Source organism: Macaca mulatta, chromosome 11 (genome assembly GCF_049350105.2).
Source record: "Macaca mulatta isolate MMU2019108-1 chromosome 11, T2T-MMU8v2.0, whole genome shotgun sequence".
In the NCBI taxonomy this organism is placed as follows: Eukaryota; Metazoa; Chordata; class Mammalia; order Primates; family Cercopithecidae; genus Macaca; species Macaca mulatta.
In genome coordinates this window covers 75673812-75688665 of record NC_133416.1, presented here as the reverse complement: position 1 = coordinate 75688665, position 14854 = coordinate 75673812, and positions in this window count along the sequence as shown.

Sequence of the window (14854 nt, the reverse complement as noted above, 5' to 3'; positions counted from 1 at the left end):
GAGAATCTAATGAACCTTCATTCTAGCAAATGTTTCCCATGGTATATTTGTAGTTGGAATGCTTCACTGACCAGTACCTCTCTTAAATCATGATTCGACAACATTTTTGTAATTTTACCAATATTTTTCTTTCCCTAAGTCCCTAAAGATAGATTGGCCGGGCGCGGTGGCTCACGCCTGTAATCCAGCACTTTAGGAGGTTGAATCCACTTTTGGCGGATCACCAGGTCAGGAGATCGAGACCATCCTGGCTAGCATGGTGAAACCCCGTCTCTACTAGAAATACAAAAAAATTAGCTGGGCGTGGTGGCGGGTGCCTGTAGTCCCAGCTACTGGGGACGCTGAGGCAGGAGAATGGCATGAACCTGGGAGGCAGAGCTTGTAGTGAGCCTAGATCGCACCACTGCACTCGAGCCTGGGTGACAGAGTGAGACTCTGTCTCAAAAAAAAAAAATAAATAACAATAAAAAGTTAAATAAAATAAGATAGGTTTGATTCCCCAAAACATTTCGTTTTCTATACTTATACATACCAATTTCTGTATTTTCTTTACATTTTGTGCTTTATGTAACTATTTGAAACAGTATGATCATAGGATGTCAAATGATGTCACAAGAAGAAAATACATAGAACTAGAGTCTTCTTGCATTTCATTGTGCTATTAACAGTAAACTCATTAACTGTGTTGCTTTTCAAAGTGTTCACAATGTTTGTTCATATTGCTAAGCAGAGAAACTGTCCTTTGGAAGGGAGTACAGATAATTTTCAGAAAGAACCATCATAAAGCATGTTTCAGCTAGAAGCAAAAGCAAATAAAAACTGCAAATGAACCAATGAAAAAGAAAAAGAAAAGCATTTGCAAAATAAATTATATGATGCACTTAGAGAAGAGCTGTATGACATTTCCTTCTGTTGTTATAATGATATACTCTTTGGTTGACCAGCTGGCCAGCCAGCCCCTAAAGACTTCATATCCTGTTTTCCAATTACAGGACTACAAATTAACGCATCTCCAGTGTTGAGCAATGACATTTTGGATCATTTAACTAACTCCTTTATGCAGGTTATCCTCCTTTATCAGCACCATAAAAATGAGACTGATGGTAGCATTTATAGTCACTGCAAAGAGTCGCCTAATAAGCTGGTGAGTCATGACCTCATTCTTTCCTGTTGCCCAGCATTTCTAGCAAAGTTGAAACATTGAGGAAAAATGAACCGTAGATTTTGTAAACAGATAAAGAAATATGGTGATAGGTTAACTCTGACATTAGAGCCAGAATGAGAAATCATCTGGAGCCATAAAAGTCTGCCAAACTTTTTCCTCTTAGAAAATTGCCTCATAGACAGTTTAAACCGTCTTTATACGGTATTTTAAAAAATTAAGAAAGATGATCTGTTAGGTTATTAAATTAAATCTTTGTGTTGCTACTATTGTAACATTAGATGAATGAATAACACGAATGTGTTTTTATGCTCTGCCATTGATATGGCTGGCGTGGGAAAGGCTTCTTCGTTTGTTTTCAGGGCTTAAATTGTTCGATTGGACAGAATGGGAGAAATAACTGCATACTTAATAAATTCTTTCTGATGAGATGATGCTTTCGGAGAAACTCAGACTCAAGGTCCCTTTTCTGAGGTTTAAATGATCAAAGGAGAAATCAGTATCTAAATCTATCTTTTTCTGCTTTGTTCTAGAAGAAAGTACATATATCTGTATCTATATCTGTATCTATTTGCTAGTGAATAAGGTCTTATCATAGGTAGGAGTAGCTATATTTGCAAATGATGTAAAATTTGGATTTACATGTGCCATCCCCAAATTTGGTCATACATAGAGTTTCAGTGATAGGATGAGTTCTGTGACTTGAAATGTGCATTTTTATTACTGAATTACATCACCATGAATTAATATTTTAGGATAAATCCTGCAATTATCTTGTGAATGTTACATTGTGTTGTGTGCATATTACATTGTGTTGTGAGAAAACCTACTGAAAGGGGTCAGATGTAATATTGTAATGTGTGTGTGAGATCTACTGAAATCTCACCCCTTTCAGTAGATTTTCTCACTAGCTTTCAGTGGTAGTGGTGATGGTGATGGGAACAGTAAAAAACATTACTTTAGGCCAGGCGCAGTGGCTCAAGCCTGTAATCCCAGCACTTTGGGAGGCCGAGATGGGTGGATCATGAGGTCAGGAGATCGAGACCATCCTGGCTAATACGGTGAAACCCCGTCTCTACTAAAAAATACAAAAAACTAGCCGGGCGAAGTGGCGGGTGCCTGTAGTCCCAGCTACTCGGGAGGCTGAGGCAGGAGAATGGCGTGAACCCGAGAGGAGGAGCTTGCAGTGAGCTGAGATCCGGCCACTGCACTCCAGCCTGGGTGACAGAGCGAGACTCCGTCTCAAAAAAACAAAACAAAACAAAAAAAACATTACTTTGCTGAAGCTAACGTTTATGTAATTTGTTGTAATACTATTTTGATATTTCTTCCCTTTTTAATAAGATCAGAAGCTAAAAAAAAAAAAAAAAAGAGAGAGAAAAAAATAAAAAGTAACTCTTTCTTGACAACTGAGAGGCTTTGGAAATAAACACAAAGGAAAAATATGAGAACTTAAATTATTTTTCCGTAGAAATAATTGTGTTTTTTAGACAAGTGAAGTAAGATTCAAGGAGAGTCTCATCTAACAATTAGGCAGGAGAAACTGAAACTAGAAAGAAAGAAAGAAAGAAAGAAAGAAAGAGAGAGAGAGAAAGAGAGAGAGAGAGAAAGAAAGAAAGAGAGACAGACAGAAAGAAAGAAAGAAAGAAAGAAAGAAAGAAAGAAAGAAAGAAAGAAAGAAAGAAAGAAAGAAAGAAAATTCTTCCTGAGAAGGGCCCAAAATTTGCATTTCTAACAAGTTTCCGGGTAAACACTGATTGATGCTCCTTGCCTGGGAACCACACTTTGATAACTTCGTGTATGTTAGCCCTGCAGGTTTGGTGAGATGCCACAGCTGACTTAGAGCAGGTTCTATGGGCAGAGGTGGGTAAGGATATGAGCCTGGGGACACTAACGTATGAATTTCAGTATATCAGTGACAAAGGGAAGTTATTCTAATGTCCCTCAGATTATAAAAGGGAAGTTATTCTAATGTCCCTCAGATTTTACCACTAAGTAACGTCACCTGTTATAAAATGGATGTTGCTTTGGGTTCAAATGCTAAAATAAATTATTTGAAGCTGCAATAAATCTACTGGTAGGCAAATAAGAGTGGCTATAGTTACATAGAACTAGGTTGAAAAAAACTTGGTTTCAGGCTGAGCGCCATGACTCACGCCTGTAATCGTAGCACTTTGGGAGGCCGAGGCAGGCAGATCACTTGAGGTCAGGAGTTCGAGACCAGCCTGTCCAACATGGTGAAACCCCTTCTCTATTAAAAATACAAAAAATAACTGGGCATGGTGGCACATGCCTGTAATCCCAGCTACTCAGGAGGCTGAGGTGGGAGAATCACTCGAACCTGGGAGGCGGAGGTTGTAGTGAGCTGAGATAGCGCCGCTGCACTCCAGCATGGGTGACAGAGCAAGACTCTGTCTCAAAACAAACAAACAAATAAACAAACAGAAACTTGGTTTCAGTGCATTGAGGTAGGGAAAAGATAGAAAGAGATTTTGTCACCTTATTGCAAAGATGGGCAAGCTTTGTTTCACTTTATCTTTTTACATTTGACCTTGAATGATTACAAGAACGGCTACAAAGCCTCTGAAAATTAAGTCATCTTACTACAAAGGTATTTTTATGCAGAAGCTTTAATGTTGAACTTAAATTGATCTAGATTACAGACTGCATACTTTTAACTTTCTTGGTGGTTTTATGTAAATGAATTAATTTTGTCCCTCAATTTCTCTTTCAGTTGTAGATATTTTCAATTATGGGTATAGTATGGAGGTTGTTAGTAAAAACTATTGAAAAAATACGTCATTATTTCTAAGATATGATGATGAATATCAGTTTGTATATTTATACTGACATAAATAAAGCATATTTTCGCCTTAGTGTTTTTACACAGATACCTCTTATTAACTAAAGTTAGATTACCTAGCCAACTCTGAGGAATTATATGAATTACATGCTATTAAAGCTATCATTGTGGTCAAGAGTTTAGGTACTATTTTCAGCCCTGGCTGTGTATCGCAATGGTATGCAGAGGAAAAATGTATAAATGCATGACCTTGTCAATAAAAACAAAATGAATAAGCAACACCAATGACAGTTTTGTTGGGACCAATTACCCCCTCCCTTTTTTTCTGGAAATATGTGGCTGGCACACAGTAGTAGGCTTAGGAATTGAACAATTTAATACTTTGTTAAAAAAAAGCAAAGTAAACAGAAAGGATTGAATTCATCTTTAGTTAAGAATGCCAGTGGCTTGGCTCTGGGAAGATGTGTTGGAGGGAGCAGAAAAAAGGAATTGCTTAAGTGATTAAATATATGAGGATCCATGGGAATTTCACGTGGACCCTGAGAAGTCCAACTGGATTGTTTCTTGATTACATTTTTACATTCTTCTGAAAGGGTCTTCAGAATTAAAGAGCAGTTTGAGGAGCAGGGAAGAATGAACAAGAATACCAAGTTTCCCAGAAGCGGGTGAAGTACTGCCTAGACTCTGATTGCCTTTAATGTCATGGAGGAAGCTCTAACCCAGCTGCTTCACATAACGGTGCAAAGTTACGACAACTGAGGTGACTTAGAGCAGGTGAACCAGTCCAGGTTTATGCCTGATCTATCTCATGGCATAATCATTCTTTAAAAACAAAACAAACCAAACAAAAAGTCTAGCATTTGCTTTCTAATTCTCTCAAAGCACCATGCAAATTTTAATTGATCTTCCCAATGTCTGATAAAGAAGATACTAAAACAATTTATTTTATAAATCATTAGTGAGTGGACGGATGTGGTAGGATGGCATTTTGAGATTTCTTAGACTTCGACTTCTGAGTTCTAATTATCTTCTGGTGCTATGTGAGAACAGCGTGTAATAGGAAAAACGCGTTTGACTTTCAGGGCAGAGTGATCCGGGTCTGCATTCCAAACCAATCACGTAATTAGCTTCGTGGCATCGAACACATTCCTTAATCTTTCTGAACCTCAGTTTCTTCATCTATAAAATGGGTATAGTAATGCTAGCTTATTGTAACCATTAAAAAGGCTGTGTGTAAAATTTCTGGCACTCGGCAAGCCCTCAACACATAATAAAAGCTATAATAGTTCTTGTTTGTTTGTTTGTTTGTTTGTTTTTGAGACGGAGTCTCGCTCTGTCCTGCTGGAGTGCAGTGGCGTGATTTCTGCTCACTGCAGGCTTCGCCTCCCGGGTTCATGCCATTCTCCTCTCGAATAGCTGGGACTACGGGCGCCCGCCACCACGCCCAGCTAATTTTTTTGTATTTTTAGTAGAGACGTGGTTTCACCATGTTAGCCAGTTTGGTCTTGATCTCCTGACCTCGTGATCCACCCACCTTGGCCTCTCAAAGTACTGGGATTACAGGCATAAGCCACCGCGCCCAGCCTAGTTCTTGTTTTGTTAATTTTTTTTTTTTTTTTTTTTTTTTTTGAGACAGAGTCTGCTATGTAGCCCAGGCTATACTGCAGTGGTGCGATCTCGGCTCACTGCAAGCTCCGACTCCCGGGTTTACTCCATTCTCCTGCCTCAGCCTCCCGAAGAGCTGGGACTACAGGCGCCCGCCGCCACGCCCAGCTAATTTTTTGTATTTTTTAGTAGAGACAGGGTTTCACCGTGTTAGCCAGGATGGTCTCTATCTCCTGACCTCGTTATCCGCCCGCCTCGGCCTCCCAAAGTGCTGGGATTACAGGCTTGAGCCACAGCGCCCCGCCTTTTTTTTTTTCTTTTTGAGATAGGGTGTCATGTTGTCAGCCAGACTGGAGTACAGTGGTGCCATCTTGGCTCACTGCAACCTTCGACTCTGGGGTTCAAATGATTCTTCCACCTCAGCCTCCCAAGTAGCTGGGACTACAGGCATGCTCCACTACGTCCAGCTAATTGTTGGAATGTTTTGTGGAGATGGGTTTTTGCCATGTTGCCCAGGATTGTCTCAGCTCCTGAGCTCAAGTGATCCTCCTGCCTCAGCCTCCCAAAGTGTTGGGATTACTGGCATGAGCCACTGCACCCTGCCTTGTTTTGTTAATTTTATCTATTGTATCACATGAAGAGAAAATACTCACCCATTCTAGCCTGGGGCATTAGGCATTTATTGCTTTCAGTAGACGTTCTCAATTGTGCATAGATCATAGACCTGAAGTGATGTTTTTAACCCCTCTGATGAAGCATCACAAGGACAAAAATTTAATTTTATCCAGGATGTATTTGTTAGTGTTTGGCCAAGCTCTTAGCCAGATCTTTTGTAGGATTCTTTTGAAAGTCCTCAAAGAAATAATTCATTTAGTGTTTACACTCCATCACTTAAATGTTATGTATTTTCGTATTAAGCAACATCTGGAATTGACCTCTATTTATACAGTTAATTTTTTAAAAAGCCAACAGATGACTCCTTTTGGCACTCTTCTGATAAAATTCTGTCCAGGCCCACAGAATGATAATCTTGGGACCTGCTGCACACCTCTCCTAGCCTCCTCCAGTGCCACAGGCCCAGGTGACCTCTGCTGGGCTTCCTAGGGGTGGGCCTGGCCCCCTTCTGCTCACTTCTGGGCCATTTGCCTTGTATTGTTTGGCCCATTCCAGCTGCTTCCCATTCATTTCCTGGCTTCTGAGCTTGCAGAGGGCTTGGGAATTCTTCCCAACTCAGGCAGCGACCAGCCTTCTTCCCAGCTGGCAGTTTTCCTACTAAATGGGAGTCTTCCTCTTGCAGTGTCCTCCACCTGTCTGCAGCTATATCGCTTCTAGACTTGTCCATGGCCCTGGAGCTCAGTGCACGTGTGACACAGCCTGAGCTGAATTCCTGCTCAAGGCTTCAGGGGAGGCCACCAGTCCCACACTTTATTCAGAGCAATGGAAATCCCCTCCACCCCGACCATGCTTCCCACCCCCAGTCAGCAGGGGAGCATCCTCTGAGCAGATTGTCATACGTGCCTGTTTCTGCTTCCATTTCCTCAAATGAACACTACGGAAGGTCAGCAGAGCTTGGAACCAGCTCACCAGGGTTAAGTCATGGAAAACACTGGCGATTCAGACAGGAAATAGGGGCCACGAGTAGTTTCAGATAGTGACAAAAAGCAGGCGTGGCTGAGCATTCACCCTGTGGATAAGTGGAGTTGGCCGCCGCCTGATGCAATTTTTGTGTCTCCGAGGGTGGCTTCCATTGGCTTTAAGCAGTGCCTGAAGTTCTAGTTCCTAGCCCAACTTCCTCTTTCCAGTAAAAGCAGGGTGTGGTGCAGCATTTTCCAGAGTGTTCCTTGCAGCACAAATCCCCTGAGATGCTCCTTGAGAAAAGGTTTTCATACTTGAATAACATTGCGCAATGCTGCGCGCTATAGCTCCTTCAAGATCACAGAGTGCATTCGTATATTAGACTATTCGCTCTTGGAAGCTGTGCTTTATCCACAGGCTCTGAAAGTTGTTGGACTACAGAATGCTTCTTTCAAATAACATTTAATCATAATCAGTAAAATTAATGTTCAATGGACATACTGTTCTTTTTTTTTTCCATTGTTTCTATTTGAGTTGGAGTCCTACTCTGCCGTCCAGGCTGGAGTGCAGTGGTGTGAGCATGGCACACTGCAGCCTTGAACTTATGGGCTCAAACGATCCTCCCATTTCAGCCTCCCATTCCCCTGCATGCTAATTTTTTCTATTTCCTATTTTTATTTTTTGTAGAGTCAGAGCCTCACTATGTTGCCGCAGCTGGTCTTGAACTCCTGGGGTCAAGTGATCCTCCTGCCTCAGCCTACCAAAGTGCTGGAATTACAGGCATGAGCCACGGCACCCTGTTCAACACACTGTTTTTTAAGCCAAGAACACACCTACCTCAGGGCCTTTGTCCTTGCTGGTCCTTCTACTTGCTATGACCTTTCTATGGATATTCACATGACTCACTTCCTCAACTGCTCAAAAGAGGTTTTCTCTGAATGTCCTGTCTAAATGACTCTCCCCATTCACTCCAATCCAGTCACTTTCTCTTTATCCCCTTATCTGGCTTTGTTATTTTCTATAGCAGTTATGACTCCCTGGCATTATAAATCATTTATTTATTATGTAATAATTTATTTTTGACAAATGTGGTTAAAATGAAAGCTCCCTGAGGGCAGAGGCATTGGTTTGCCCCTTGTTGTATCCTCAGCTCTAGAACTCTGCGTCTTTCTCTCTCAGTATGACCTTGAGCAAATCCCTTCATCACTTGGACCCTCCATTTCTTTAGGTAAGATGAAGAAAAACAATATCCATTCTGCTTTGAGAACTGGACTGTGACAGTGCTTGTAAATTGTCAGGAGCTAAAAAATATAGGTTGTTTATATATTATTAAACATATATCTATGTATATAATAAATATATTATTAAAGATAAAATGCAGAACAGAAAAGGGAGGTAACCCCCATGGTGAGATCAGATGAGCTAGGAATGTGAGGATAGGTCGTTTTGACGGAAGAGGGGGACACGGTAGAAGAAACTCTAAAGAGGCAGTGTGATCTAGGGAGAGCAAAGATCCCTCGATACTGTCCTGAATCACAGGAAATGGGAGAAATACTAAAGAGAGGGGAGAAAGTTTCACTAGTAGGGCTTGTTAGTGTAATCTAGTAGTTATTGCTTTTTGGATGCTACCATATCTCTGACACTTTGATTTTTAAACAAATTTTGTTTAATCCCTAGGAGAATCCTATAGGGTAAGTATCATCTAGGTTTTATTCACAAGGAAACTGAAGCAGAGGGAGTTTCAATACCATACTGTACCCAAGGCCACATAGGGAGTGACAATCCAGATCTCAATGCCAACCTGAGACTGCCAGACAAGGCAGTCTTGGCTCCCACAGAGCCTAATGGGCCTCCTCCTCGCCCTATTTGGAGGTGGCCCTGTAAGAGTGAGGACAAGGTTAACCAGATAACTTCTGTTAGCCTCTTCCTTAGCTCTCTCTAGAAAAACAGTTTGAATTGTAAACCTACAGTGGTGGCAAAAACCTAGTTGATGTATAGAACCATCCACTGAATTGCTCTTTAGGGGAGGGAGCAGAGGAAGGACAGGGGAAGATAGGTAGTTGTTAAAGCATGACAGTGGTTATGAGTTTGTTATTTGAGGAAATGTACGTATGTTCAGAAAATGGAAGTTGAGGCTGGGCTGCATGGAGACTGCTGTTTGTCTTGTTGTATTATTTTCTGCTGCCAGGGCTTATATCCTCTCATATCCTGTTTCTCTTTATTTTTAAAACCATGTGTCAATATTTTGTTTGCATTAACTAATTATCTGTGTGTCTCCATCTGAGACAATCTAAAAATTATTAAAGACTTCAGTAGCAAATCTGGGAATGGAATAAACAAAGATCTATTATAAGATTCTTCTCTGTGTTACCAATGTTGCCTAATGAGATTTTACGTCAACTTTGAAAACTTTAATTTATTTGGGTATTAAATTCAATTAAAGGTCTCCCACCAATCTGGCAGTTAGTCCTGAGGTGTGAAACTTGCCCTCCCTGAAGATGCTGGGAAATTTGCCCACAAAATAGGAAATGATGGTTGAAAATCAAATCTTGACAATATTAGAACATGGGATAGTTGAAATCTCTGGGATGAAATGAGCGTGACTAATATCATTTCTATTCCATAGAGCTCATTTTCCTTACAGAAGTTGTGAGGGAGTGAGTCTGGAGGGAGGCTGTGACTACATGTATGTGGCAGCAAATCTAAGCAATTATCAGGATGATTCAGCCACCAAGACCTTTTACTAGAAATAAACTGATATTTAGAGGTTAAGAATGGGAGTGGGAAAATGTTTTTCTCTCATTTTTAAAAAATAATGCTTTTAATGTTTTTAGTTCAAGTGAATAGACATGTGTGTGTGTGTGTGAGAGAGAGAGAGAGAGATAGAGAGAGAGAAGTGAGGGAGATAAGAGAAGGAGAGAGGAAAGAAAGAAGGGGGTGGGGGGAGGACAGGCAATGTCTTCAAACATCAGACTCTGGGATAATTGAATAGTTGGATGAGGGTTGTGCTCCCTGTTAAGGGGCAGTGCCATGTAGTGGTTAAAGGTTTTAAGTCAGACACTTAGATTCAAAGCCTGGCTTAGTGCTTTTCTCAAGCTGTTCTCTGTAACTTGAAAGATCCTAGTGGTCACCTAGTGTGATTCTATTTCTCTTTCAAAAGCTCCTGCTTGGATCTTTTGGAGTTTTCTGTAATTGTATCAGCCATAATGAATCTTTCAGTCTTTTGAATTCCTGCAGTAACTTATTGCCTTGTAAATATTTGTATATGTGTTTATCTTGCCTATTCTTTGAGACCAGACTCCCTGCTTTAACTGGCTTCCTATTTCACACAGTTTTTAGTACAGTGTACTCAGTAAATTTTTGTTTATTGAATGAAAATGGATGAATGAAAAAAATACTTTTGAGCAAAGCTCATGAAAGCGTTTGTTATTACAGTGATAGTAGAGGTGACTTGTCTGAGTTCTAAAATATATTTTATTTAAATTTTTTTTAATTTTTAATTTTTGTGGGTACCTGATAGGTGTATGTATTTATATGATACATGGGATGTTTTGATACAGGCATGCAATGTGAAATAAGCATATTGTGGAGAATGGGGTATCCATCCCTTCAAGCATGTATTATTTGTGTTATAAACAATTCAGTTATACTCTTTTGGTTATTTAAAATTATACAATTAAAGTATTATTGACTATATGGCCAGGCATGGTGGCTTATGCCTGTAATCCCAGAACTTTGGGAGGCTGAGGTGGGCGGACCATTTGAGGTCAGGGGTTCAAGACCAGCCTGGTCGACATGGTGAAACCCCGTCTCTACTAAAAATAAAAAAAATTAGCTGGGCGTGGTGGTGCATGCCTGTAATCCCAGCTACTTGGGAGGATGAGGCGGGAGAATCGCTTGAACCCAGGGAGGTGGAGGTTGACAGAGCGAGACTCTGTCTAAAAAGAAAAAAATTATTATTGACTATAGGCTGGGTGAGGTGGCTCATGCCTGTAATCCCAGCACTTTGAGAGGCTGAGGTGGGTGGATCATTTGAGCCCAGGAGTTCGAGACCAGCCTAGGCAACATGACGAAACCCTGTCTATACAAAAAAATTTTAAAATTGGCTGAGTGTGGCGATGCACACTTGTAGTCCCAGCTACTTGGGAACCGGACATGGAAGGATCTCCTGAGCTTGAAGGTCAAGCTACAGTGAGCCAGCCTGGGCAATAAGAGTAAGACCCTGTCTCAAAAAATAATAATAATAATAATAAATAAATAATAAAATAAATAAATTATTAGACTATAGTCTCCCTGTTGTATTATCAAGTAGTAGATTATTCATTCTTTCTATTTTTTTGGACCCGTTAACCATTCCCACCTCTCTCCCACCCCTTCACTACCCTTCCCAGACTCTGGAAACCATCCTTCTATTCTATATTTCCATGAGTTCAATTGTTTTGATTTTTATATCCTACAATTAAGTGAGAACATGCACTGTTTGCCTTTCTGTGCCTGGCTTATTTCACTTAACATAATGACCTTCAGTTTATTAGAATGTAATGAACATTCTAACATAATGTTATGTTAGAACATAACATATTGTTCTATCCAGTCCATCCATGTTCTTGCAAATGACAGGATTTCATTCTTTTTTTATGGGTGAATAGCACTCTACTGTGTATGTGTACTACATTTTCTTTATTCATTCACCTGTGGATGGACACTTTAGGTTGTTTCCAAGTCTTGGTTATTGTGAACAGTGTTGTAACAAACATGGGGGTGTAGATGCCTTTTTCATATATTGATTTCCTTTCTTTTGGGTAGATACCTAGCAGTGGATTGTTGGATCATATAGTAGCTCTGTTTTTAGTTTTTTGGGGAACCTCCAAACTATTATCCATAGTGGCTGTACAATTAATAATTTACATGCCCACCAAGAGTGTACAAGGGTTCCCTTTTCTCCACATCCTAGCATTTTTTATCACCTGCCTTTTGGATATAAGCCATTTTAACTGGGGTGAGATGAAATTTCATTGTAGTTTTGATTTGCATTTCTCTGATGATAAATGACACTGAACATCTTTTCATATGCCTGTTTGCCATTTGTATGTCTTCTTTTGAGAAATGTCTATTCAAATCTTTTGCTCATTTTTTGGTCAGAGTATTAGATTTTTTTCATATAGAGTTGTTTGAGTTCCTTATATATTCTGATTATTAATCCTGTGTCAGATGGGTAGTTTGCAAATATTTTCTCCCATTCTGTGGATTGTCTCTTCACTTTGATTGTTTCCTTTGCTGTGCAGAAGCTTTTTAACTTGATGTGATCCCATGTGTTCATTTTTGCTTTGGTTGTCTGTGCTTGTAGGGTATTACTCAAGAAATGTTTGCCCAGACCAATGTTCTGGAGAGTTTCTTTAATGTTTTCTTGTAGTAATTTCATAGTTCGAGGTCTTAGATTTAAGTATTTAATCCATTTTTATATCATTATTGTATATGATGAGAGAGGGGTCTAATTTCATTCCCTGCGTATGGATATCCAGTCTTCTCAGCACCATTTATTGAAGAGACTGTCTTTTCCCCAGTGTGTAGTCTTGACACCTTCATTGAAAATGAGTTCATTGTAAATGTATAGATTTGTTTCTGAGTTCTCTTTTTGTTCCGTTGGTCTATGTGTCTGTTTTTATGCCAGTACTATGTTGTTTTGTTTACTATGGCTGTGTAGTATAATTTGAAGTCAGGTAATGTGATTCCTCCAGTTTTGTTCTTTTTGCTTAGAATAGCTTTGAGTATCCTGGGTCTTTTGTGGTTCTATATAAATTTTAGGATTTTTTTTCTATTTATGTGAAGATTGTTATTGGTATTTCTATAAAGATTACATTCAATCTGTGATTACTTTGGGTACTATGGACATTTTAACAATATTGATTCTTTCAATCCATGAACATGGAATATCTTTCCATTTTTTGGTGTCCTTTTCAATTCCTTTCATCAGAGTTTTATAATTTTCATTAGAGAGATCTTTCACTTCTTTGGTTAATTCCTAGGTATTTAATTTTATTTGTGGCCATTGTAAATGAGATTACTTTTCTATTTCATTTTCAGATTGTTCACTGTTAGCATATAGAAATGCTACTGATTTTTGTATGTGGATTTTGTATACTGCAACTTTACTGAATTGTTTATCAGTTCTAATAGTTTTTGAGTAAAATCTTTAGGTTTTCCCAAATATAAGATTATATCATCTGCAAACAAGAATAATTTGACTTCTTCCTTTCCAATTTGAATGCTCTTTATTTCTTTCTCTTGTCTGATTACTCTAGCTATGACTCCCAGTACTACATTGAATAACAGTGGTGACACTGAGCATCCTTGTCATGTTCCAGATATTAGAGGAAAGGCTTTCAGTTTTTCTCCGTTCAGTATGATACTAGCTGTGGGTTTATCACATATGGTTTTATTATGTTGAGATATGTTTCTTCTATACCCAGTTTTTTTAGGGTAAAATATATTTTAGAAATGAAGAAAATGAATGCCTTAGATGCTAAAGAATTTGAGTGCGAAGTGCTGTGGCCCTTGTATCAGATATAATTCTTCATTTTAGGAGCTTTATTCATTTAATCAGTAATTATTATTTGTTTTTATATGCTATGCACTGTTTCAGGGGTTATAATCTTGAACAAGACAGTCTATGCTCCTTTTTTTTTAATCTTAAAGAAGAGATCTTGCTCTGTCACCCAAACTGGAGTGCAGTGATGTGATCACAGCTCACTGCAACCTTGAACTCCTGGGTTCAAGGGGTCTTCCCACCTCAGCCTCCTGAGTAGCTGGGACTACAGGTGCATGCCGCTGTGTCCAGCTAATTTTTTGTTGCTGTTGTTTTTGTTTATTTTTTTGCCCAGGTTGGTCTTGAACTCTTGGGCTCAAGGGATCTTACTGCCTTGGCCACTTAAAGTGTTGGGATTAAAAGCATGAGCCACTGTGCTTGGCCCCACTCTGTGCTCTTAATTAGTTTGTAATTAGTGGGGAATTGAGATTTGTTTAAAAAGGCAATTACAAGATTTTGATTACATGGTGATTAATGCCACATAATGATAAGATAGGGTGCAATGGAAGCATTATTCTAGTCTTGGGAGTGAAGAAATGCTTCCTAAAGAAAGTGATTAAGTTAAGAAAATAAGAATAACATACATGAGTTATTTGCTGAATAATACCAGCATGTTGTGGATAATGTTAAATTGGGAGGTAGGGACCATAAATACTTTGTGTTCTAAGATGGGCTGATATAGCCAGAGAAGTCTTCAGAGAGAAGATTTGATTTAAATTAGATCTTGCCCAATTGATGAATATAATTTTTATATGGTTGTGATTAAAGACTGGGGGAAAGCATCCCAGGTAGAAGTTTCAATACGTGTGAAAGGCTGGGTGTGGTGGCTCACGACTGTAATCCCAGCACTTTGGGAGGCTGAGGCAGTGGATCCCCTGAGGTCAGGAGTTTGCACTTTGCATTAGGTGCTAGGGACCCAATAATGAATCAAATCTGGTCCCATTACAGCAAAGCATAGTTTATAGTATTATAAGGAGACCGGTCTAGATAAAGCAGAGGTTTAACCTTGGGGAGTAGTGGGAAATCTGAAGAGATAGAGTGGGGCCAGTTGTATTTTGACTAATGTCTTGGGAGTTCAGATTTGAAGTCACGAACATTTTTTTTTTTTATAGAGAAAGTACAT